This window comes from Tenrec ecaudatus, chromosome 1 (assembly GCF_050624435.1).
Source record: "Tenrec ecaudatus isolate mTenEca1 chromosome 1, mTenEca1.hap1, whole genome shotgun sequence".
NCBI classification, from domain to species: domain Eukaryota; kingdom Metazoa; phylum Chordata; class Mammalia; order Afrosoricida; family Tenrecidae; genus Tenrec; species Tenrec ecaudatus.
Genome location: NC_134530.1, coordinates 259,357,730 through 259,383,938, shown reverse-complemented (window position 1 = coordinate 259,383,938; position 26,209 = coordinate 259,357,730). Strand labels below are relative to the sequence as shown.

General features: G+C 40.5%; 1 pseudogene; it reads right to left on the bottom strand.

Annotated features, from left to right (window-relative positions):
- Window positions 1-13,367: 13,367 nt before the first annotated feature.
- Window positions 13,368-13,921, bottom strand: LOC142437447 (dihydrofolate reductase-like; annotated as a pseudogene).
- Window positions 13,922-26,209: the final 12,288 nt, after the last annotated feature.

The window sequence follows — 26,209 nt, the reverse complement described above, 5'->3', positions numbered from 1 at the left end:
ATAAAGATCTTTGACTTATCTGCTCCGCTACTTGGGGTTGCTTCAAGAGCACTGTGACGTCTAGAGATTCTGAGAATGAGGAGAGGAGTGCACTTAGATGCTCAACGGATCCAGAGGGCAACCATTCAGAGCACAGATGGTCCCTGAAGACCAGACCAGGGGCGTATAGCAGAGGATAGGGCCCATGAGCTTTGACGGAAGAGCTGAGAGGTCTAGAGGTGCGGAAAAGGAAGGAGGCCATTGGGTATTTGCCAGAAGAATGTCCCTGGTGGTTTTAGTCAAAAGAGTTCCTCCAAGTTAAAGACCAGAGAACTGGAGCTACTCAACCGACAAGTTATGGAGGGCAGAAACCACCTTCTAATATATATCTGTACTTCCCCAAACACCTAGCCCAGAATATCATCCTTGAATTGTCGCCATGGGGCTCTGTGTCTCCCTGCTGACAGCTTTAACCGCAGTCCGATTGAAATAATCTAGGATGAGGCCTGACTGTGTATCCAAGATGTATTTTTAAAATGAACTAAAAAGCATGAGAACATGGGCTAGTGCACATGAAGAGAGGGAGTAACAATGAAAGTCGAGATTACGTAAGATTTGACAGAAAGGAACTTGATTAATGTGTTTTCATTTTCTATTCTAAGAAAAATATTTTTATGCCCTTGATTTTTGTTTATTCCAGAGAAGGTATTATTCTCTGGGAAGAAATCAAGAACAATGTATATAAATTATATGTAATCCAACTGGTCAAAAATAATTATTTATTACATATCGGGTTTTTCTCTTATTTTCACAGATTTTTCGTAGAGTGAAGACGGTATCTGAACTGCAATTTAAGGTATCGTGTGCTCTTTCTTTACCCTCACTTCAAAAGCATGTCCCCAACAAATTTACAAAAATTTTCATGTGATTTTCCACTGCATGGATTTGCTAACCTGTATTTGATTATCCCCCATGATTAGACATTTAAACGATTTCTAGGATTTACAGTTGCTAACGAGAGTAGTAGCTTTGGAAAAGAAGACTAAACAACTTTCTGAAGGCGCGTGTGCATTCCAGCCCCACTGTTGCTATGTTTGAGCGTCATCGTTTAAATCAATGGGAAAGTTACTTTCAACACTTGCTTTATTCAGTTATTCAGAAAATATTTATTAAGCATCTAGTCCGCCTCTGTGTGTGCACTGCTCTAGATGCTAGGGTGCCCTGTAGGCAAGACAGCAAGAGCAGGGCTCTTGTGTCCATCAAACCAACAAGCCACACAATAGAATACGATGAGGTGATACAAGCTACACACAACATAAAGGAGAGGGAGAAAATAGGGCATACATGTGTGGATCGGGATTTGGCAAGACAGGGCTCTTGAGGCAGCAACACTGAGTGGAAAACTCAGGGAGACTAGAGATCAAGCACACGGGTCTCGGTTTCTGTAGCCTGCTACTATCAATATGGAGGGGCATGTTTGTCAGTGTTTATCACATTGGGTTCATTTCTGAATCCCAGCCCTTTCAGCGTCCAGGAAGAAAGTCCCTCATGGCAGGGGCAGGCACAACATGAAGTGACTCTTTTACAGCCTTGACCCCTGAGCACAGATGAAATGAACTTCTGTGAAAACCCCATTGATGGGACGGACAGACGTCTATCGACAGGCAGGGCCTTTGACCGAATGTGTGCCCCAGTGACTCCTTTCAGTGCACGCATGACAGCTGTGTGGTTTCCAAAGCTGGTTGGAAGAAGAATCCCTGAATTCATAGTGAATTCTGTAACATCCTGCTTCCCTCTTATGAGAGGGGGCCTGAGGAGACCTAGTATCATGTAATGCTGTCTCCTCAACATTGGAGGGACTTAGCTTGTCTAGGAAGGAAGTGCACTTGGACTGTCCCTCCCACAGGAACTCCAGACGTATGCTAAATAAAAATGTCTTGGTGGGAAGTGATCGGTCTTCATGGTCAGGGGAAACCTAGTTCCTCCTGACCGCCCCTGCCTCTGGTCTCACAGGGTCGGCAGGAAAATGAAGAAGCATAGGGCCTAACTAGACCCACAACACAGAGCAGCAGCAAAGGCCCAGTCATGCCTTCTACATGCCTAGGCCTACTCTGCCTGCCCAGGCTTCCTCTGGATGGGATGTCTGCTTTCTGTAGAAATACGAGTCACTGGATAATGCCAATTATTCACAGGTTGACTGCTAATGGAAAGGTTGGAGGCCCAAGTCCACCCAGACAGATCTTAGTAGAAACATCTGTTGATTGACTTCCAAAAAACTGGCCAGGAGCTGCAGTTCACCAGATAACAACTGACAAGAGAGTGTGGTCAGACTTGTCATTCCACCCTGAAGATCACCCTTGTCCTTATTTCTCAATGTTGGGTCACCAAGGCTGAGATCTAGGGCTGCCTCCTCTCAAAGACCCCCTAATTCAGCTTCACACAACTACAAGTGGCCTTCCCAACTCCTTTTTCTTCCAGGCAAGGTACTCATTCCTGTGATAGCTGTCTTCCAGGAGCTTGACCAGACCACGTTCTCCCAGGTTGTCTTCTGACCTCAGGGGTTCAAACCCTGGCCTGTGTGGTAGAGATGTAGATCCCAAGGTCGATGCTGCTGAGACCACCATAGCATTAAAGAACCAATGTCCTACAACCAAGAACAAGGCTTTCCATTTTTTTTCAAGCCCCACCAGGACTTTCCCTGCTGGGTTTCTGCCCTTGCTAACTTTCCTGCTGCATCTACATCCACACTGGCCATTGGACTCTTTGGGACATTTTCCCTGCCACATGTAGGACTTGGAGTCATGTTACTACTCTCCAATAAAATGTCCTTCCCTTTTTCTTCTGTATTGAAATCTTGGCCTTTGAGGTCAAGATCGAATACCTTCTTCCCACCCTGTTCTTTTAGTCTCAGAGTCCCAGTTCTCTCCTGTTTCGTTACCAGTATTCCTACATGGCATTTCACTTACTGTGGGGACTGTTCTGTTCCTGCTGATATCCTCCCCAGGTAGATTTGTGAGTCTGGTTTGTGATGCTTCTGGAAGCCGAGTGTCACTGAGAGATGGGCTTTGCACCTGGCCATTTTCTGTCTGCCGTAAGAGCTGGTGCTAGACCTCATCGATCAACTCCACAACCTCAGAAAAATACCTGTTAATTCCTATGTGGGGCATAGTTTTTGCTTGAAAATGGTGGGGAAGGATTTCCCTACATGCCCTCCACCCAATGAGGGAATACACTATGGTACTGCAAAAGGAGTGTGAGTGCGATGACTGTTTGGATACATTGGAATGGTAGTGATGCTAGGACTGTCTGTCTGTCTGTCTGTCTGTCTGTCTGTCTGTCTGTCTGTCTGTCTGTCTTCCTCAGGGCAGTCCCTTATGAATCACCATGAGAGTCCTTCCAGGGCCACAGTCCAAGGCCACATATTTGCAGGACTCTGCCTTACTGGCAAATCCTGGTTAAAGCATGTAAGGGTCTTAAATGTTGATAAATGGTCCCTCTTCCACTCATTCATTCATGTGAACAGGATATGTGAGTTACAGATACAAGAGGGCTTAAAAAAGTTTATGAGGAGATTCCATTTCTTTCTTTCTTTAAAAAAATCATTTTTGGGGGGCATGTACAACTCTATCACAATCCATCTACCCATCCATTGAGTCAAGCACATTTGTACATTTGTTGCCGTCATCATTTTCTAAACATTTTCTTCCTACTTAAGCCCTTGGTATTAGCTTCTCATTTCCCTATTCTTCCTCCCTCATGAACCCTCGATAACTTATAACTATATTACTTTTTTTCATGTCTTATACTGATCAATGTCTCCCTTCACCCACTTTTCTGTTGGCCATCTCCCTGGGAGGGGGTTATAGGTAGATCATTGTGATTGGTTCTCCCTTTCTCCTCCCACCTTCCCCTACCCTCCTGGTATCCCTACTCTCACTATTGGTCCTGAGGAGTTCATCTGTCCTGGATTCCCTGTGTTTCCATCTTTTATCTGTACCAGTGTACCTGCTCTGGTCTAGCCAGATTTGTACGGTATAATTGGGGTCATGAAAGTTACAGGGAGCAAGCATTAAAGAACTAGAGGAACATTGTATGTTTCATCATTGCTACACTGCACCCTGACTGGCTCATCTCTTCCTTATGACTCTTCTGTAAGGGGATATCCAGTTGCCTACAGATGGGCTTTGGGTCTGCACTCCCCCTCATTCACAATGATATGATTTTTTTGTTCTGGGTCTTTGATGCCCGATACCTGATCCTATCAACACCTCATGATCACACAGGCTGGTGTATTTCTTCCATGTGGGCTTTGTTGCCTCTCAGCTAGATGGCTGCTTATTTATCTTAAAGTCTTTAGGACCCCCGATGCTATATCTTTTGATAGCCAAGCACCATCAGCTTTCTTCATCACATTTGTTTATGCACCCATTTTGTCTTCAGTGATCATGTCAGGAAAGTGAGCATCATGGAATACCAGGTTAATAGAAGAAAGTGTTCTTGTGTTGAGGGAGTACTTGAGTGGAGGCCTAATTTCCAACTGCTACCTTAATACTAAACCTGTAAATATATGTACATAGATCTATTTTCCCATTGTCATATATAAATATATTTTTATGTACATGCCTGTATAGACCACTACAAATGCCTTTGTCTCCTAGTTCTTTCCTCTGTTTCCTTTTATTTTCGTCTTGTCCCATTATCATGCTCAGCCTTCATTTGGGTTTCAGTAATTCCTCTCGGTTACATTACCTTTGATTGATTCCATTTTACAAACTTTTTGAAGCCTGTGTGTGGGTTTGTATGTGTGTGTGTGTGTGTATGTGTGTGTGTGTGTGTGTGTGTGTGTTCTAACGATCTGTGATGTAATTTCTTTGGAAATGTGACTATAAATTAGCTATTCTAAATTGAATTTTGTGCCTCCAAAATATATGTCACCTGAGCTAGGCCATGATTCTCTGTTTATGTAATTAGTCTCCATTTGGGGATTTGATGTCATTGTCCCAGAGGTTATAAATTCTATTCTCTATGATGCTAATGAGGCTGGTCTACAGTCAGGGTAAAGAGGCAGGATACAATCTACAAGATGAGGTTGTATCTTGAGTCCATCTCTTTTGAGATATAAAAGAGATTAAACAAGCAAGGAGCGATCAAAGAGATCGTAGTACCACCTCTAGAAAGGAGAGATGGAGTAGATCACAACTTTGAATGGAGGGCCCTGTGATGAGTACCTCCTTGACAGAAAGGATGACTGATGCCAAGACACATGGAGATAACTAAGGGACCCCGTTAGTCCCGTAGATGTTGAAAAGAGGCAAGAACCTTCCCCTGTGCAGGCAGAGAACAAAGATTTCCCCCAGGAGTCGGTGTCCTGAATTCAAACTTCTAGCTCCCTAAACTGTAAGAGAATGGTTTCTGTTTGTTGAAGGCATCCACTTGTATTGCTATTATAGTAACACGAGATAACCAAGAGACTCACAGATGCATTTGGAAGCAATGAATTGGAGTTCCAGTGGTTGTGGATTACTAGGATATTTAGCGTAAGCCACATTTTCTACCATGCACACACAAAAAAATCCATATATTTTACAACAAAGAAAATGAGTCAGTAACCTCATTGTTTCATCAATCAATATAAAATGTTGTTGATTTCTCACAATGAAAAGCTGATTTTCACCAGTATTGCTTTAAATGGCTCGAACTTCAATTCTGATGTTGCTTCATAATAAATATTGTTATTTTTCGGTACCATTGAGTTGGTTTCAATGCCTAGTGACCCTGTGTATGACAAATGGAAACACCGCTGAGTCCTGTACCGCTTCCACAGTCATTGTTACGTTGGAGTCCATTGCTGCAGCCACTGTGTCAATCCAGCTCATTGAGGGCCTCCCTCTTTGTTCAGTGACTCAAGCATAAAGTCTTTTTCTAGGAACTTGTTGAAATTTCACCAGCCTCACACCTAAGGAGCATCCTAGCTGTGCTTCCTCTAAGACACATTTATTTGTTCCTCTGCAAGTCCTTGGCACTTTCCCTATTCCTTGGCAACATTGTTATTTATTGTCCAGTTTTCACATGCATTTGAGCTGATCAAAAATGATGTCACTTGGGTCAGGGACCCCTTTGTTCCCAAAACATCATCCTCGCTCTGTAACACTTTAAGAAAGTCGTGTATAGCAGATTTTCCCACTGCAAAACATCACTTGATTTCTTGACTCCTGCTTCCCTGAGCATGAATTGTCGATCCAAACAAAATAAAACCCTTGAACACTAATCATCTCTTCCTTTATCATGATGCCTTTTATTGGTCCTGGGGTGAAGATTTTTGTTTGCCTTCCATTGAGTTGCAATCCATCCCGAAAGCTTGTCTTTGCTTGTCATCAGCAAGTGCTTCAAGTCCTCCTCACTTTTAGCAAATGTTGGACATTGAGTAAGCAGAACCTAAGAAGAATCGATGCATCTGTACGATGGCAAAGAATATTGAAAGTCCCAGAGGTTGCCAAAAGAACGAACAAATCTGTCTTGGAAGGAATACAGACAGAATACTCCTTAGCTTAGAGGCAAGACTGGTGAGACTTGGTGTGAGGTACTTTGCGCATGTTGTTCATAGAGACCAGTCCCTAGAGAAGAACATCATGCTTGGTAATGCAGCGGGGCAACCAAAAAAAAAAAAAGGGCGACCTCAACACGATGGATGGACCCAGTGGCTGTGATAATGGACTCTAATGTAAGAACAATCATGAGCATGGCACAGGCTCCACCGTGTTTTGTGTTGTGGTACACAGGGCTCTTAGGCATCAAAACCTACTCAATGGCACTAACAACAGCAACACTCCCAGCAAGCAAAGTTCTATCATTTGCATGCGTCAGATTACTAAGTCTTCCTCCAGTCCTGATTTCATTCTCTTACATTGTTCAGCTTCTTGGTTTAAATAAGAGTGGTGAAATGATACTACTCCAATGCATACCTTCCATGATTTTAAGCCATGCAATATTTCCCTCTTATGTTTGAACGTCTGCCTCTTGGTCCCTGCACAGTTTCCACGTGAGCATGATGAGAAGTGTTCTGTAATTCTCACTCTTCTTAATGTTATCCATAATTTGTTATGATCCAAACAGCCCAAGTAAGCATGTTTCTAGAATTCCATGCCTCCAGCCAAGATCCATCTGACGTCAGCAATGATATGTTCATTGCTAGTTCTGTTCTATATCTGGCTTGAATTTCTGGACGCTCCCTGTCTATGTACTGCTGCCACTACAAACGTAACCGTGTGAAACAACTCTGGCTTAGGCCTCCCTGAGCCCCAGTGACGGTGTTAGCAGCCTGTGTATCTCTCGGGAGACGCTAAGAGAAAATCCACCCCTTGTCCATTCAGCTTGTTGGCAACATTCCATTGTAGGACGAAGATCCCCATTTCTCGGTGAGTGTACCTGACCAGCTTCAATAATCTGACCACAGTTTGGGGTTTGTAGCTCCCTTCCTTTATCTTTAAATCCATTAACAATAGATAGAGGTCCTCTCACACTGCAAAGACCCCGCCTCCTTCTTTTTCCTCATTCCTTAGACTGCAGCTGGAAAAAAGTGTGCCTCATTTAAAGATTCATCTGACTGGATCGATTCTACCTGGATGACACAGGGCCATCTCTCTATCTCAAGATGCTTACATTTAATTGTGTCTGCAAGGTCCCTTGTTTTATTTAAGGTGACATAAACACCATCTCCAAGGATTAGGGCATGGGAATCTTAGGGGGAAATTATCATCCCAACCACAAAGGGCAAGGGAGAGAAAGGATTTAGGTGTCAGTAACTGTGTGGGGGGGGTGACCAGTTGCTGAGAGAAGTAGACAGAGAAAAACTCGAGTTTGAGGTATATGAGCAGCATCCCAGCAAGGAAGGGTGTCCAGGAGGCTACAGTGTGCACAGTCGGAAAGCAGAAATGGGATGTATATGAAGGAGAAGGCAGTTAGGTATTATAGATTGAAGGTGTCTATTAAAATAGAGGAGGATTTTAATCTAGTATAACTGGTGTCATTATGAGAAAAGACCGAGAGAAGGGAGTCAAGTGATGACGGAGGCAGATGTCAGAGAAACTAATCTACAACCTGAAATGACAAGGATTGTCAGAAACTAAGAGACCAGCATGAAACTAAGTTTCCCTTGTCTTCTTAGAGAGCATAGCCCCTTTGAAACCTTGATTTCAGACTCGGGGATCAGAAATGTGAGAAAAATTATTAGCGTTGTTTTCAGCCACCCTGTTTGTGCTTCTTTGTTATAGCAGCCACAGAAAACTCACACACCAACGTAGAGAGAAATGCTATGCTACGAGGGCGGGAGACGCCATGCAGAGGAAGCAAGCAATGGGAAAGAGAAGACCAGAGATCGAGCCCAAGGAAGAACAAGATGGAAAACCAAGCAAAGAGGCTCAGGGGTGCTGAACAGCAGGACCCTCTTTTCTCAGCTCACTGGCTCATTCTTTCTTTCTTTAGATTTGAACGAAGGCATTTTCTCAGGTGACAAAGAGAAGGCAGCTAGAAGATGCCAGCTCCCAACCAAAGCTAGGTAGAGGGCAGCGGAAAGGTGGCAGGGAAGGACCACACTCTACTCACCTGGAGTTTGGTGGGAGGAAGCCACCAAGTCAGAAGTAGGGTCTCTGTAGATGTAATCCAGTTTTTAAAAAGGGTCCTTTGTGTGGGTTCTTTCTCCAACTTGACTGGTGTCATTACAAGAAGAGAAGAGACAGGACGAGAAGGTCACACAGGAAAACCAGCCATGTGTGAGGTAGACAAGGACAGCGTTGACAGAGTACAAGAGATCAAAGAGTAGCAGGCCATCGACACATCAGAACTGTGCTCGTAAAGAGGACCAACTGTTTCTTGGATTGATTGACAGTTGTGCCACGGAAGTCCCAGAGACAGATCTCTGCGACTTCAGTTGCGGCTAAAACGGTGAATCACCAAAACCCATGTTCTATTTTCCCGCTAGCATTTGTTTCGTCTATGAGACCATCTCCAGTCTATATTTTAAACTGTGTCTCTCAACTGGTATACAAAAAAGTCTGCACGTTCTCAAACCCTACCCTTCAGCCTAAACAATACCTGCTGCCATCAAGTGGATTCCAACCCATCGTGACCCGGTAGCACAGAGCAGGACTCCCCATTTTGGGTTTCCAAGACTTTAAAGCTCTACTGGAGCAGACAGCTCCTCTTTCCCCCATGGATCCATGGTCAATTTCGGCCACTGACTTTGGGGATGGCAGCTCATGTGTAACCCAGTCGCCATTGGGGCTTCTTAATGAAAGCCACAGAGAAGAATACTCCACACTAGCACCGATCAAAAGGAAGGGTAGCTACATTAATTTCAGAAAATCATAATTTCAAAGAAAGAAAATTGATAGGAATTAGGAGGGATTTTGCATAGTCCTCAAAAATATTACACTGTTCAATGTGCAAAGATCAATCGGTTTACTTTGCAAATATGGTACCCATTATACATATATTTTGCTAACTAAATAATACTACCACTCCTATATGTTGTTTTCATTAGCATATTATGGAAAAAATTTATACAGTAGAATTGAGGGCCAATTCTAGCTGAAGTCGCGAAATTCAAATGTGAAGTGTATAAGAATAAAGGGCCCTTTTAGAGGTCTGTGCTTGCAAACATGTTGCTATAGAACTCTAAATTGACTATGATGACTTAATTATATTACAAAATAAGGAGGCCTAACATAATGTATTGATTTTATTTAAGATAATCTCATGTTTTCACATTCAACTGTTGAACACTATAATTAGCAACTAAAATTAAGAGAGACTAATGCACCATTTCAATTGCTTATTTTCTGATTACTGAGGTTCTACCAAACTCTATGTATAACTTCTTGACCATAGCTTATGCCTTTATTGTACAATTGTGGCCAATAATTATATTTTTGAATCATTTTTATATCTAGAAATGGAGATAAAAATGATAATTTAAAGTGGCAAGAAAAGTGAGGCTGATGTGCACTTTTGAAAATGACACAAGAAATATGTGGTATGTGCATGGGCCCTCAATGGTTTATTTGATGTCATCATTTCCATGCATTATATGCGTAGATGTGCTATTTGTGTGGCATATTATTAGGGAAAATACAATATGTAACTAACAAAAAAATCCAAATATATAAGGCAAAATCAGATAGAATTTCAAGGAGAAGTAAATAAATTACTATTTTAGTTCAATATTTCAGGTCCAACTGACAGAAAATCAGTAAGAACATTGTTGGACTGTGCAGCACCCTTCACCACCTAAGTCTAGTTAAATTCAAATCCTTCACCAACCACAACACAACGCATATCACTTTGAAGCTCATAGGGTATTTCTCAAGATAAACTACATCCTGGCCCATAAAATAGACTTTAAAAACTTTTAAATAAATAAATAGAAATTACATAACGTATGCTTTCTGACCCTAAATAAATCACAGTAGAAATCAGTAACCGAATGAATATCCTAAAATATAAGGGAAGCAAACAAACTCTGAAAAAAGATGGTCATCTAGTCGATTCCAACTCATGGCAACCCTAGAGGACAGAGTAGACCAGCTCCACAGTTCTGGAAACCTTCGTCTAATGACAGCCTTCTCAATATCGCGAGTCAAAGGTGAAGTCCCAAGAGACATTTAGAATAGTTCCAGCTAACTGAAGAAACTGCATCAGCACTGGAAGATGAAGAAAACTCAGCACTTCGAGGGAAGTTGCTCGCATTGAAATCGTAGTCTAGGAAAGAAGAAGGATCCCAAATCAACAACCATCATTTAAAAATAAACCTCAGAAAAGAGCATTTTAAAGCCAAAGTATGAGTAAGAGAAGAAATAATAAAAATTAGAGCATAAATAAATGACACTGAAAACACAAAAAAATAATAGATAAAATCAGTAATGCCATTGGTTAACCTTTGGTCAGATTGACCAAGAAAAATGAAGAGAAATGACATAAATTGCTAATAGTGGAAATGAAATCAGGGCTTCATAATGGATCCCATGGGCATTAAAAGAAAAAGAAACATATATCAGACCAGCCCTGGAGGTGCTGTTGGGTGAGCATTGAGCTGCTTGCTCATTGCTAGGTCCATAGTTGAAGGCCAGCAGCTGCTCCTGGGGAGAACAAGGAGGTTTTATGCTCCAGTAAAGGTTTAACAGTTCCAAAACCTTACGTATGGTGGCTATGAGTCAGAATCAACTCCTTGGGAATGAGATGAACATTTCTAATTATGTCCAAATTTTAAAATTTAGATGATATGCACCAACCTCTTGAGAGGCACAAGTTACTGAAACTCACAGAAGAAATAGAGAACCTAAATAAAATTATTTATTAAAGGAATTGAAGCAATAACCAGGAAGCTTCCAAAACCCAATAATCAGGACCAGATGGTTTCCTTGGCAAGTTCTACCACAGATCTAAGTTAATACCAGAAAGAAAGGAAAAAGGAAGAACAGTCTCTAATTCACTCTATGAGGCAAGCATTACCCTAATATAATGCCAAACAAAGATGGAATATTATTAGAAAGGAAAATTACAGACCAATAGCTTATAAGCATAGACACAACATGCAATAAAATATTGAATTTTATTTTATTGATTTGAGACTTTGTTTTATTGAATTGACTATTCAATATGTTATTGAACTCAATACAAAATTCTAACATATTCAATGACTCTAGCATCAATAATAACTTTATTGAGTTCAATAAAATATTGAATTGAATAGCAAATTAAATCTAACAATGCATAAGAAGAATTATAAACCATGACCTAGTAGTATTTATTCAAGGAATGCTGGTTCAACATTTACAAGTCAATTAATATAATTCATCAGCACATCAACAAACTCTAGAAGGAAATTCAAATGGTCATATCTATAGATACAGAAAAATAATTTGAAAAATCTAACACCATTTATGATGAAAACTCTCATCAAACTAGGAATAGAGGAGCACTTTCTCAGTTTGATAGAGAATATCTACAACCTAAAACATTGTGAGAAACAAGATACTTTCTTCTAAGGTTTGTCAAGGAGATAAAAATGCCCCACTCTCATCACTTGTATTAGACATCATACTGAAAGTCCTAACTACTGCAATTAGAAAGAAGGAAATCAAGGAAGAAATAAAACTGCTTTTGCCCCCATATGATATAGTAGCCTCTGTAGAAAATCTCAAAGAATCAACAATGCCCACCACTGCCACCACCCCCTACCGCTGCAAAAAAAAAAAAAAAAGACAACCTGAAGATTAGAGAAAAAAAATTCTAAAAACATTCAATGACTCTAGTATGAATAATAATAATAATTTTAATATATCAATTTTTATTTATTGGTTAGATGGGTGTTCAGTTCCAGAAACCAAACAGCAGCACTCTGGTTATAATCAAGGCACCATTGTTTTCGTGTGGTTTGTAATTCCTATTTGTTCAGAATTAATTTCTAGAAGTAGAATTTCTGGGTGCAAAACAAGAACATTCTGAATTTTAATTGTCATTACTAATTTTGGACTTTAAAATGGTTGTAACTTACAATACAGAAAATTCTTTGTATACTATAATAATTTTTGCCAACGTAATAGATAAAAAAGGTTCTCAATGTTTACTTTGTGAAGTTTATTTTCTAATTCACTAATTTTGGTTTCTAGGAATATTCATTTGTAATTTATTACCTCTTTGAACTTTTAATTTTTGCCATTATGCTTGCTACCAAATTTTATAAATAGAGTGCTCTCACATTGCAATATCACTGGAATTTCACTAAAGATCAGAAACAGTACACTTAAGAGGTCTCAGACCTTTTCTCTGCTTTTAACCATCAAAAAGTTAGTCTCTTACTTGCCTCTCACCATCTTTACTGAATAAGCAGAGTTCTCAGCTCATTGATCCCCTGATCTGAGGGAACAGAATTTTTATCAGAAATCTGATATACTGAGAATAATGTTTAGCCTTTAAATTTGATGAAATTTTCATTTGAATTAGAAACTGTAGTTGTGCTGTGTGCAATGGATTGGCACCACTTTGTTTAAACAGTCTACCTTTAATCTCTATGGGCCCTCATTTCAACTCACCTTGTCAGGGGCCTCACATATGCTGTCTGGGCAGTATGTTAGTGTGGGCAGGTGTAGACCGAACCCTCGTGTAGACCACGAGGGAGACACATTTATATAGGTAGAGCAAGAAATGTTTCACAAGGGATATGCGATATAGTCGACTCAGGACTAGTGAAGGAAAAACAAAATTAAAAACTAAAAATCACTGCTGAGAAACAATTATCCACAGATATGAAGCCAACAAAGTGTCTTTTCCTGGTGTTAAAATACTTCATTCTTTCAAGAACAACTTAAGGTAAACAAGAAAGTGCCTTCATATCAGTCATTCTTTTCATACACTTCAAATTTGTACTTAATGCCCTTTTCTTCCTGGACATCAGAAAGAATACCTGGGTATTCTGGGAGAAGTTTGTATTTCTCTAAATCAATTTCAGGGGAAAAAAATGTGTCATTTTCAAATTCCTGCATGCTCCGTGTCACCAACAGTCTAACATGACCTGGTTGGTCCTGGGCTTCCTTGGAAACAGAACTATGATCCAAACCATGTCAGCTTTATTTCCCCATTCTGGTTGCTCAATGAGTTTTAAGGCCCCATCCAGACTCTGGGAAAGAAAATGAGCTCCTGGTGGGGTTTTCCTTGAGTTCTCTGCTGAGAACTAAATTCTATCTTTCAAAGGTCTATTCCTCTCAGGAATGGAGAATCAGGTCTTCCTACCCAACACCAAATTCTGCTTACCTTCTACTGAAGAGGCGTCATTCTCCGGAAATACTGGAATTCGTTCCTGAGCATGGGCCAGGGTCGGTTTCCATGCTTGCCGATGCCCAGATTTGGGGGACACAGCGACGACGATGCAGTTTAGTGGAGGCGCCATGAGAACCACTACCAACACCTCAGAGCTCAGCGCGGGTCACCTGAACTCCAGGCGAAGCTTGGCGCAAAATTCAATGCGAATTTTTAAAATGCACTGCCATTGAGTCAGTCAGACTCATAGCAATCCCGAGGGTCTCTGAGGCTGTAACTGTTTACTGGAGTAGAAAGCCCTGTCTTTCTCCCACGGAGGTGCTGAGGGTTTCGAACAGCCGGTCCTGTAGATCACAGACCACTACACCACCAGGACTCCTTCATAATACATATATCTTTTTCTTTTTCTACAACAAAAGATGAACTAATGAAAAATGAGTAGAAGACTTGAACAGATATTTCGCCAAAGAGGATATTCAAATGGCAAACTAACACATGAAAACAGGCTACAATTGTTAGACGTTCGAGAAATACCAATCAAAGCTACAACGAGAACCAGGTGCACCTATTAGAATGAGAATGGTTAAAACAAAAACAGAAAACAACCGGTGTTGGCAAAGTTGTAGAGAAACTATAACCATTATCCATCGCTAGCAGAAAGGTGACATCGGGTAGAGCCACTATGGTAAACAGTTTGGAGTTCTCAAAAAGTAGAATATAGAACTATTAGATGGCCCCAGAAATCCTAGTCCTGTAAACACACTGAGTAGAAGAGAAGGCAGAATGCAAGCGGAAACCTAGATGCCAGGTGTTTGTTGCTGCCCTTTCCACAGTTGTGTAAATGCAGGAGAAAGACAAAATATCCATCCAGAGGTGAATGGCCGAACAAAATGTGCTATATACACACAATGGAATCCTACTCAGCGATTAAGAGAAATAAAGCTCTGGGGCATACCACAGCATGGGTGAATCTTGAAAACATGCGTAGTGAAATAAGGCAGTCACAAAAGGAGACATATTACATTATCTTACTTAAGTCAACATGAAATAAGCAAATGCATAGAAATCAACAATCATCGGGGCTTACCTGGGGTAGGAAGGAGGGGGAAAAAAAAAATAATCTTCACTTAGAGCAGGGCTCTCAACCTGAGGGTCGTGACCCCTTTGGGGGTTGAACGACCCTTTCACGGGAGTTGCCCAATTCATAACCAAATTACAGTTATGGGGTAGTAACAAAGTTTTATGCTTGGGGGGGTGGTGTCACCACAACATGAGGAAAGCTGAGGACCACCGGGTTAGAGGGTATTGAATTTATGTTCCTGGCGGTGGAATGGTTTTGAAAAGGAGAGAGAGAATGGTTGCTCTAATTGAAGAGTGTCATCAATGTTATTAAATCGTCACGTAGAAATTGTTGACACGATGTGTTTTGTTGAGTTATGTTTTATCACAATAGATTTGCAAACAACAATAAATAGAGCACCAAAAATTCCAATATACCAGAAATAAACATTTAGGATTTGAAATCAAAAACTCAATTACATCATTAACATCAGTACCAATAAAACCCTGAAATACTTAGGTAAAAATCTGACAACATATGCATGAGGAAAATTAAAACTCTAATGAGAGAAATCAAAGAAGATCTAAATAAATGAAGAGAGATTCATGCGATGATCATCTTACCAAGATGTAAATTCTTTCTGATTTGATCTATTAAACTAATTTAATCCAAATCTCATGTATGATATAAATGTGAGCATAGGGCATGATGCAGTTGCTAAAACCCATAGGACAAAGCAAGAGTGTACCATATGAGCTCTGGTTAATAAAAAATATAGAGATATTGGTTTGTTCATTTTAACCAGTGTGTTATGCAAATATAATGGGCGACGTGAATAACAGGAAAATATGTGTGCAAAGGGGAAAGTAGGAATATGGGAACTCTGGCCTTTCTGCACAATCATTCGTCTATAAACATAAAACGGATTCTTCTTAAACTTCAAACTAGAAAATAAGGTCTATTCTATCTTTTACCGAGCTCACCAGGCGTTCATTGCTAAGGCTTTCCTGAGGCTGAGAAAGTCCACGGGAGAGCCGCCATCAAACATCTAGCAGAGGTATATGTGATCTTATTATAATAGATATAATCTTCATCATTTCTTCCATTTGCCTTAGCTACTATGAAGAGCACGTTTCAGAGGCCTTTTCTGACATCTTTGATCTTTTCTTTCTTTCCTAATTTTTAAAATGACTTCACTTTCTTCCAGTATGATATTCTTCAAGAGAAAAGACTGAAATATCAAGGATTTCATCTTGTTTGGATCCATAATTAATGCTCATGGAAGCATTAAATGATGTATTAGGTAAAGCTGCTGCACTTAAGCTCCTGTGTTAGTCTGGGTATTTTAGAGAAACAAATCCACAGAAACTCATATGTGTAAGAGAGAGTTTCATATAAAGGGTAAGTGCACATCAAGAAAACATCCAACCCAGTGCTGCCCAAGCCCACAAGTCCAACATTAACCCATATGTTCCACACCAATCCACAAAGTCCTCCTCCACCTCACAAAACACACGCAATGATGCTGACTGCGCGGGGGGGTGGGGGGGCGGGGGGGAGAGCCAACTGCAGGGGGAAAGCTGACTACAGGAGGAAAGCCGAGTCGGTGATTGTGTAAGCATCTCAGAGCTGGCAGGGGTCTCCACATGGCTGCTCTAGCACCCAGGGCTGCATTGAGGTAAGTCCATGTGGCTTCTCTTCAGGGATGTCTTGCAAGAAGTGAGGTTTGCAAGGTGAAGCAGGGAACTGGCTAAGGCAGCTGCACCCTGGTCCAACTGTCAGAAAGCAAGAGACCCGAGAACTAGAAAGGTGAGGCTCACTGAGTCATTTATCCCTCTGCCCTTCAATTAACCCCACATGTGTTTATCAGCCAGGTTGATAGAATAAATCTTAACTATCTCAGCTCTTTAAAGTGGTATAAAGCAAGGGCAAGACATGTGTTCTTAATTGTTTCAAATGCTTGTGAAGGTTAGACATTGGATAAGGAAGGCAGAATCGGTGCATTAGCATTATGGTGCTGCAGAAAAATATTGAAAGTACCATGAACTGCCCAAAGAACAAACAAATCTTTCTTGGAAGCGGTAGATCCAGAATTCTCCTTCGAGGCAAGGATGGTGAGACTTTGCCTCGAATACTTTGAATCAAGAGAGACTAGTCCCTGAGGAAAGGTGTCCTGCTTGGTAAAATCGAAGGCGAATGAAAGAGGACAGCCTTCGACAAGATGGGTTGACACGGAAGCTATAATAATGGGCTCAGACACGACACCAATGGGGAGGATGGTGCATGACTGGGTAGGCTTTCATCTGAATTGACTCTGTGACACCTGATGATGACAATAACAACAACTTAGCCACAAGGAGATTACTATTGATAGATTTGGGCTAATGGATTCCCATAGTGAAAATCAGAGTGAAGTGAGTCTTCTGTTCATACTTGGTCCTTCATAAATATACTCAATTCAAGTTTGGCATTGATGATGAGTCATAGCTCCGTTATAATGGGCACTGTTTGCCTAGTGCTCAAGGGGACACGCCAATGTGCTTCTTTTCTAATATAGAGTCCTGATGGTACTCCATATATACACATATACATACACACAAAATGTGTGTATGTATGTGTGTAGCTATAGATATATAAGTATGTAAAACCTTTTCATAATCTCCAGCAAAATTTCAAGTCAGCCAAGTGGCCAGGCAGCCACCGCTGTTCTCCATTTTCTCTCCTTTTGGGCCTTTTTGGATGAACGGCCTAATGTCAGTTGACAAGTTCCCTTTGTCCCAACTCATCAGTACCTCGCACTTCTACTCTTCCTGACCCTGGCCCTACAATCAAAGCCCCACAGTCTGATGCGGTCTGCCGGGCTCCAAGTTTGTCCTCTTTAAGGTAGTGGCATTTTCATGAGGACTTGTAAGGGCTTCTACAAGGAGACCTCCACTGGTGGAAACTTAAACCCGTTAGCAAGGAGTTGACCCCAGCGATGTCTCCAGTGTTTGAAATACCAGCAGTGTCCCATATGGTAAACAGGTTTCAAATGAAGACTAAGAACTAAGGTCTAGCAATCGACTTCTGAAGATCAGTCGATTGGAGCTATATGGATCACTACAGAACATTGTCTAACTTCCTTTGGAAACATTATCATATTGCAGGAGGATCGGTATATGAAACCAGGACGGATGAACCTATAGGGACAGTAAGTTGATCAAGGGTTCCTGAGGGTTACAGAGTGGGGGTGATGGGGCAAAGGTGAGCTGATATCAAGGAGTTCAGGAAATGAGAGAATGTTTTAAAATGGGTCGTGGGAGCAATTGTACACTACTTCTTGATGTTACTGAACTATGGAATGATATGATATCTGTATTAGCTCCCAATGAAGTGGCTTTAAAAAAAGTATTGGGGGAGGACATCATGTTTGGTGAAGTAGAGGGCCAGTGAGGGAATAGAAGACCCTGGGTATGATAGTTGGCACAATAGCCAAACTGTAATGTTGATCATGATAATGATGTACAGTGATGATTGGGGTGATATCTCATTCTTGTTTCAATTTGCATCTCTAAGTAGAGATCTCTCTCATATATTCAGAGTCATTCTCTGAGAATTCTCAATTCTTTTTCTGACATCTAATTGCCCATAGTTTCTGTTACAGTATTAAAAGTGAAGTTATGGTAAGGAAATTCAGCACAATTTGTCTAGCCTAGTCACAGAAGATCAGAAGGTCAAGGATAATGTTGAAATCGCTGAGTTCGACACAGAAAATATTCAAGAGCGGTTTTTATCTGAAAAATACTCAAAGGGTTGATGTAATAAATTACATAAATAGTACACTCATCCACTGGATATTGTAATGTGGGTATCAAAATTAACATGTCTTGGAACTTAGTTTTACTGATAGACCTAAACTTGATTTTCATTAAGAAGAGACATTGACATAATTGGCAACTATACACATATATAATTAATATTTTTATTTATAAAAGTGAAACCAGTAAAGGCTAATGTAATAAAGGCCTTTTGTTACAGATGCTACAAAAAGAAGAAAGAATAATGAAATTACCCTAAAAGAGTATTTTTTATTTATATACTAAGAAGTTGCCATATAAATAGCAAATTTATAAAATTTAACATTTTTAAACCTTGTGTTAGTCCGGGTTGACTAGAGAAACAAATTCACAGACATATGTGAATAAGAAAGAGCTTTATGTTAAAGAGTAATTCTAAATTAAGAAAACATCCCAGCCCAGTCCAGATCAAGTCCATATGTTTGATATTAGCCCATAAGTCTGATATTTGCCCATATGTTTGATAATAGTCCATAACTTCTACAGACTCACACAGCATACACAATGATGTCGAATGCAAGATGATCACAGGCCAGTGGGTGGAAAGTCTTGTAGATCCAGTGGCAGTGGAAGCATCTCAGTGCTGGCAGGGGTCTCTACGTGACTCCTCCATCGCCACAGCTCTAGTGTAGCTCCATGTGTCTTGTCATCAGGAAGACGAGGCAGAGAGAATGTCCCACCTTCAGGGAGGAATACAGGAGTACCCAGAATCCTCAGGAAGGCCATGCCCACACGTGGGCCTCATTGGCTATGCCTGATTGACAGGCTAGATTCCATCCCTTCGCAAGTTGACAGTAGATTATGTAACTGCCACAACCTTCCAAGAGTTTTATACAGTTCACCCTATATGAACATGCTCAAATGTTGCCTGTAAGAATTCACTTATGAAACCATATATCACCAGGGACTATAGTGACAGACTGAAAGATCAAGATAAAAACAAAAACTTTCTCCCAACGAAGCTTAATTAATTTTTTTCAAAGATAAGTCAATCCCATGCCTTATCTTCTATATAAGTTGTTCTGTTTTACAGTTAATAGAAAATACCAAATCAAAACAGAGAATTGAATTCGGTGGACAGAAATGAACAGACGTGTATGTGGGTTTATTTAAAAGGCTAATTTCAGTGACGATTTTGCAGAAATAAGAAGGAAAAACACTAAGTTCAGAAGAGAAAGATAATTTGTGTAGGGAGATTTATAAAACGTTGTCATATGCACACTAGTATATTGTCACTCCAGGATCCCACTCAGGGATCTCTGGAATTCACATCTTTTATCTGTGCTCGTCAAAATCATGGTAGAACTATTCCTCTACGGGACACAACAAGGGAGCCTTTGAACTCTGTGAAGGCCCTGAGAACAGAAATGAGTAGGTAAGAAGAGAAATTTCCATCTATTTTTTAAAACCATTTTATTGGGAGTTAATACTGATATCATATCACTCCATAGTTCAATCACATTAAGCAGTATTGTAAAATTGCTACCACAATCAATATCAAAACATTCTTTCCTTCTTTCTTGCCATCAGCATCCTGTTACTGCCCACCCTCACCCCACGCCCCATTGTACCCCCTAGAAATCCTTATTCTTCTTACTGTCCCTATAGGTTCATTAATCCTGGGTTGAATATACTGTCAAACAGAAAAACATGTAACAAAAATTCAAGAGGCCCATCCCCAATGACAAAAATCACCTGAGCTAAACCCCAATATGAACAAACAAAAGTAAATTCAGAAAATGGTGAAAACCAGGTCAGACCTAACATGCATCAGAGGGGGGAATCAACAGGCAAGTTCAAGTCAGGTTTATCATTTTGGTTGAGAAGTTTCCATCTTGACCCTGATCTGTACAAGTTAGCTGCTGTTGTACAGTGAAGTGGGAACGAATGTGTTTGGCAACCACTTGACCCACTGCCTCGTGCTTACGTAGTTTTGATGATAAATGATAAATGGAAATGCGGTAACTTGGGCCAAGGAGGGCACTAGGACCAAGGGTTCAACCTCCTCCGGAATGGAGGACTAAGTCTTGCCACCAAATTAGCCACTGACTCATCAGAGTGGCTAGCTAAAGGGGAGGAGATTCTAGAAGAGAAACAGAAGGAGTGTTAACTGTGATTCTATAAGCAGCTAGAGCAGTCAGGGCTGTAATTTTCCCATTAGCATTCCTCTTCTAAAATTCCCTTAAAATTTAGATGCCAGATGAAAACTGTTATTTCAGAACTTACATTTAGATCACTGATCTAACTGGCTTCTCCTTGGGGATATCTTGCAGGAAGTGAGCCTTGCCATCTGAAGCAGGGAACTGGCTAAGGCAACTGCACCCTGGTCCAGCCGTCACAAAGCAAGAGACCCGAGAACTAGAAAGGCGAGTTCACAGCCATTTATCTCTCCGCCCTTCAATTAACCCCACATGTGTTTAGCGGCCAGGTTGGCACAAAAAACTAACTATCACCCTGTAGCTTTGATGAATTCATGTATTAGCTCTAACATCTTCCTTGTATGATTATCATAATTTTCTACCTGTGTAGGAATTGTGTCATGTGAAAATAGAGATAATTTTATTTCCTTCCTTCTGATATAAATGACTGTTGCTTTTTCTGATCTAACTCATCTGGCTAGAATTCCTAGTGTAAAGTTGGTTGCCATGGAAAGCTGATATCCTTGACCTGTTGTTGATGTAGGGAGAACGTTTTCAGTTTTTTAATAAATCCCTTTCCCATGTTGGGGAATCCCCTCCTCTTCCTAGTACTCATTGTTTTTTTCTATCCTGAAAGGGTGGTGAGTTTTAGCTAATGCTTTTTTCTCCTTCAGTGGAGATGATCGGCTTTGTTTTCTGTTCCACAATTCTATTAGTGCTGACTATTACATTGATTGATGTTTTTATGTGGAATGATCTTGCTTTTTATTTTTTGATAAATACTCCAGGCTGTATTGTATAATCTCTTTCATGCACTCTTAGTTTCCTGGTGTTTTGTGGAGGATAAGTTGTATCTCATATAGTCATAAGGAATATTGGTCTGATTTTCTTTCTTTCTTTTTTTTTTGCTTCCATTGTCTTTATTTGACTTTGGTGTCAGGATAATGTTGGCTTCACAGAATGATTTGGAAATGTCCTCTCCCCTTCTGGTGTAGGGGAAAGTTTAAGAAGTATTGGTGTAATTTCTGTTATAAATGTCTGGGAGAATTCACCAGTGAAACTTTCTGGTCTGTACTACTCAGACAATCTCTTTGTTTATGAGAGGTCTGTTGAAAAATTTCTATTTCTTCTTTAGTCAGTGTAAGTAACTAATTGGTCTCTTTCTAGAAATTTGCCACTTCAAGCAATCTAATTGTTGGCAAGCAATTGTTCATAGTACTTTCTATGTATATGTATTTACATTTCTGAGGTATGTTGTAATATTCCCACTTTCATTTCTTATTTTGGTTATTTGCATATTTTCACTTTTATTTTTCTTTCTCAGTCTAGCTACAGGTTAGTCCATTTTGCTGATATTTTTCAACAACAATAACCAAATTTCTGAAACTGCTCCTGTGACACACCGCAGGTAGTGGTGGCGGTGGCGTACCTTATGTGGACTTCAGGAACTACTCCAGAAACTGGGGCAGGGGGAGCTGAGGTCGGCAGGCGTGCTGTCCGGGGTTACACACACTCTCCCACAGCGTTCACCCCGGCTCTCAGCCTCCAGCAAAACCACGCAGAAACATGTCACAGATAGGGCTACCAGCTGCTGCCAGCCCCTCAGAAAAGATAGGCGGAGGCTCAGAGATGGCTCTTAGACTTCTTCATGGAGTGAACGGCATTACATTTGCCACAGGTTCAGCACAAACCAGCTCTTGTACTCGGTTGAACCTAGAGAACGCAGGCTGTTCCAGCTGCCAGGTCAACGTGGAAACCTTTCCACAGAAGAAAAAGGACAGAATGTCCTCCCAGCCCCACTGGGACTCCGCCGGCTCACTCCAGGCTTGCTGGGTACACAGGTGACTTTAGGGAAGTTTAGCAAGCCGTGGGCTGATTGGAAAATGCCCAGACCAAGACCCTCAGGCCAGAACAAGCACTTTGTTGACCTTTATAAAGGTCAGACTGCTGGTTTTCTTGACACTGCCAACTCCACCGGGGCCGTGGTTGTCAAAGCACATCACACGCTGGTAGCCGTACTGCCGCACACCATGGCGCTCTTCGCAATGCCCACCACATCAGTAAATTCATCGAAAGCTGACCTTGATCTTTATCTGTCTCCATGGAGGGGAAGGCATAACCATGATCTGTCTACAAGAGGTGGTCTCAAGAAGAAAAAAAGTAGAACAAGTTCTGTTTATGTCAGAGTGGACTTGATCACCGTAGTTGATGGGAAATACAGATGGAAGCAAGAATTAATAAGTTAAATATAAATCTTAGCGTTAGGACGGGCATCCTGAGTAGAGATAAGTGGGTTGTAGTGACTATGAGCGCATGTTGTGTGTTCAGAAGCAAGGCTGCAGTGAGGGTGAGCAATCTGAAACACCTCAGATTCATCACACGTTTGATTAGGAATTTATTTTTGATCGTTGCCTGCTCAGAAACCCTCTACTGTTGCCAGTTTTTCGCCGTCCCCACATTCGGTGTGCAACCCGGCCAGCGGTCTCAGACCACAGAGTCAGAGCTCTGTGTTAGCACTAGTTTCTCCTTCCCTTATTTAAGTTTGATTTGCACTTCCTTTTCTAGTTTCACAAGATAATTGATTGGGGATATTTTATCTTTTTTAATGTAGACATTTACAGAAGTTCCTCTGAGCACTGTATTTGATAAGTTCTGTAAGTTTTAGTGTGCTGTGCTTTAGTTAATATTTATGTCTAAGTATTTTTTTTAATTTCTCTTATGATTTCTTCTCTGGCCCATGGGCTGTTTAATAGTAGTATGGTCTCTCTTACACATCTTTGTCAAGTTCCCCATTTTTCCTTATGTTGTTAGATTCTTTTTTCATTATGCTGTGGTCTCAGAAGATAGTATGTGTAATTTTAATATTTTAAACTTAATTAATATTTGTTTTGTGGCCTCATATATGATATATACTGAAGAGTAATCCATAGGGAACTAAAGAAAGGGTTCTTGGGGGTGTGGTATAGTGGGGAAGGGGAGGTAAAGGGGAACTGATGTCAAAGAATTGAAGAAGGACGAGAATATTTTGAAATTGTGGTAACATTGTATAATATGACTTGTTGTGATTGAACTATGGAATGATATAATATCTGTATTAGCTCCAAATAAAGTGGTTTTAGAGGGGAATAAAGCAAAAAAACCTCTTCTTATGTCCCTTATCAACATAATACGGACATTAAACATTCTGGTGAATTACTAAACACAAATAAAAATTCATTTTATTGCAAAAAACAAACAACAAAAATGTGTATTTTGTTATTGTTGAGTGAAATGATCTGTCTCTTGAATCTATTATATAATGTCCACAGTATTTTTTTAATCAAGCTTCTGTTTCATTGTTATTCATTATTTAAACTGTGTATCAAAATGTATAATAATTATTATAAAATGGTCTATTTCTCCCCTTAATTTTGTTTGCTTCATATATTTGGGGACTCTGTTGTGTGGTGAATAAACATGCCTATAATTGTTATATATTCTTGATTTGATCCTGTTATCAATATATAATATCTTTGTCTCTTCTAAGAGTTTTTGACTAAAAGTCTATTTTGTCTGCTCTTAATATTGCCATACTAACTCCTTTTAGGCGTATACTTTCCCATTCTTATACATTTTAAAGATAATTTTGGGGGGCTCTTTCAACTCATAACAATCCATACATCAGTTGTATGAAGCATATTTGTACATATGTTGCCATCATCATTTTCTGAACATTTACTTTCTTTTTGAGCCCTTGGTATCAGCTCCTCTTTTCCCTTTCTCCCCACTCCCACCTTCATGATCCATTGATAAATTATAAATTATTATTAATATCATATCTTATACTGACCACTGCCTCCTTTCAACCACATTTTTGTTTTTCATTCCCTTGGGGGTGGGGGGGATGCATTGGTCATTGCGATAGATTCCCCCTTCCTCCCCTCTTCTTCCCACCTTCCCCCTACCCTCCTAGTATCACTACTGCCAATTCTGTTCCTGACCTGGATTCCATGTGTCATAAGCTCTGTACCAATGTTCATGCTCCAGTCTCGCCAGAACTGAAAGGCAGAACTGGGGTCATGATAGTTGGGGGTGAGAAAGCCTCAAGGAACCAGCAGGATATTGTGTGTTTCACTGGTGTTATATTATGCCCTGGTTGACTCATCCCTTTGTTGCGACCCTTCTGTGAGGGGATATCCTATAGTCCACAGAGAGGTTTGGGGTCTCTGCTCCGTCCCCCGGCATTCTCAACAGTATGGCTTTTTATGGTTTGTTTGTTTTGGGTCTTCTTATGCCTGTTACACGTTCCGTGGACACCTCATGACCACACAGGCTGGTGTGCTTCTTCAAGGTGGGCTTGTTGCTTCTTTGCTAAATAGCCACTTGTTTAACTCCAAGCCTTTAAGACCCCAGACGCTATATCTTTTGATAGCTTGGCACCATCAGCTTTTATCATCACATCAATGGGAGCAAAGCCAAGCCACAAAGCCCCTGAGGAACCCCCAAAATAGACTTCAGGCTAGGAAGGGCAGTTCCCGGAACCCCTAGGATCAGCAGGGAAATAGTCATAAAGGTCAGCGGACAGACCTGGAATTATGTATACTTTTGTTTGTTTTATCTTTTTATTGGATCTTTTGTATTCTTTTTGTTTTGTCTATGTTGCTGTTATTTTGCCTATCTATATAAGAAGCAAGCCCAAGGAGAAACCAATGGGATTGATGGTTCCAGAGAGACATGGGGGGAGGAGGTTGGGAAGGGAGCGGTGAGCAAATTAATAACTATTGTTTATGTATTTGTCATTTACATCATATAAGAAACAAACAGTGGAGTTACAAGCCAAAATACAGCAGTGAGCTGCTTTTATCTTTGCCCATATATTTTCCTTTACTAGAGGTTTTTCTTTTTATGACTTTAGATTACTATTCAGAATCTCTTAATTTCCACAAGGAATCTCATTAGCATTTCTTGTAAGACAACTCTGCTATAGTTTTAGGTGCTTTCAAGTCGGTCCTGACTCATAGCAACCCAATGTACAACAAAATAAAACACCACTTGGTCCTGTGCCATTCAAACAATTGTTAGATTGGAGCCCAATGTTACAGCCACTGTGTCCATCCATCTCGGTCTTTCTCTCTGTCACTACCCTTCTGCTTCCCCAAGCATCAAGTCCTTTTCCAGGGACTGGTGTCTTCAGAGAATATGTCCAAAAAATATAAGTTGAAGACTCACCATTCTCACGTTGAAGGAACATTCTCTGCCAAGATAGATGTGTTTCTTCTTTTGGCCATCCTTGCAACTTTCAACATTCTTCACCAGCATCATAATTCAAATGCACCGATTCTTCATCTGTTTTCCCTATTCAATGCCCCACCTCCACACACATACATGGCTATTGAAAATACCAT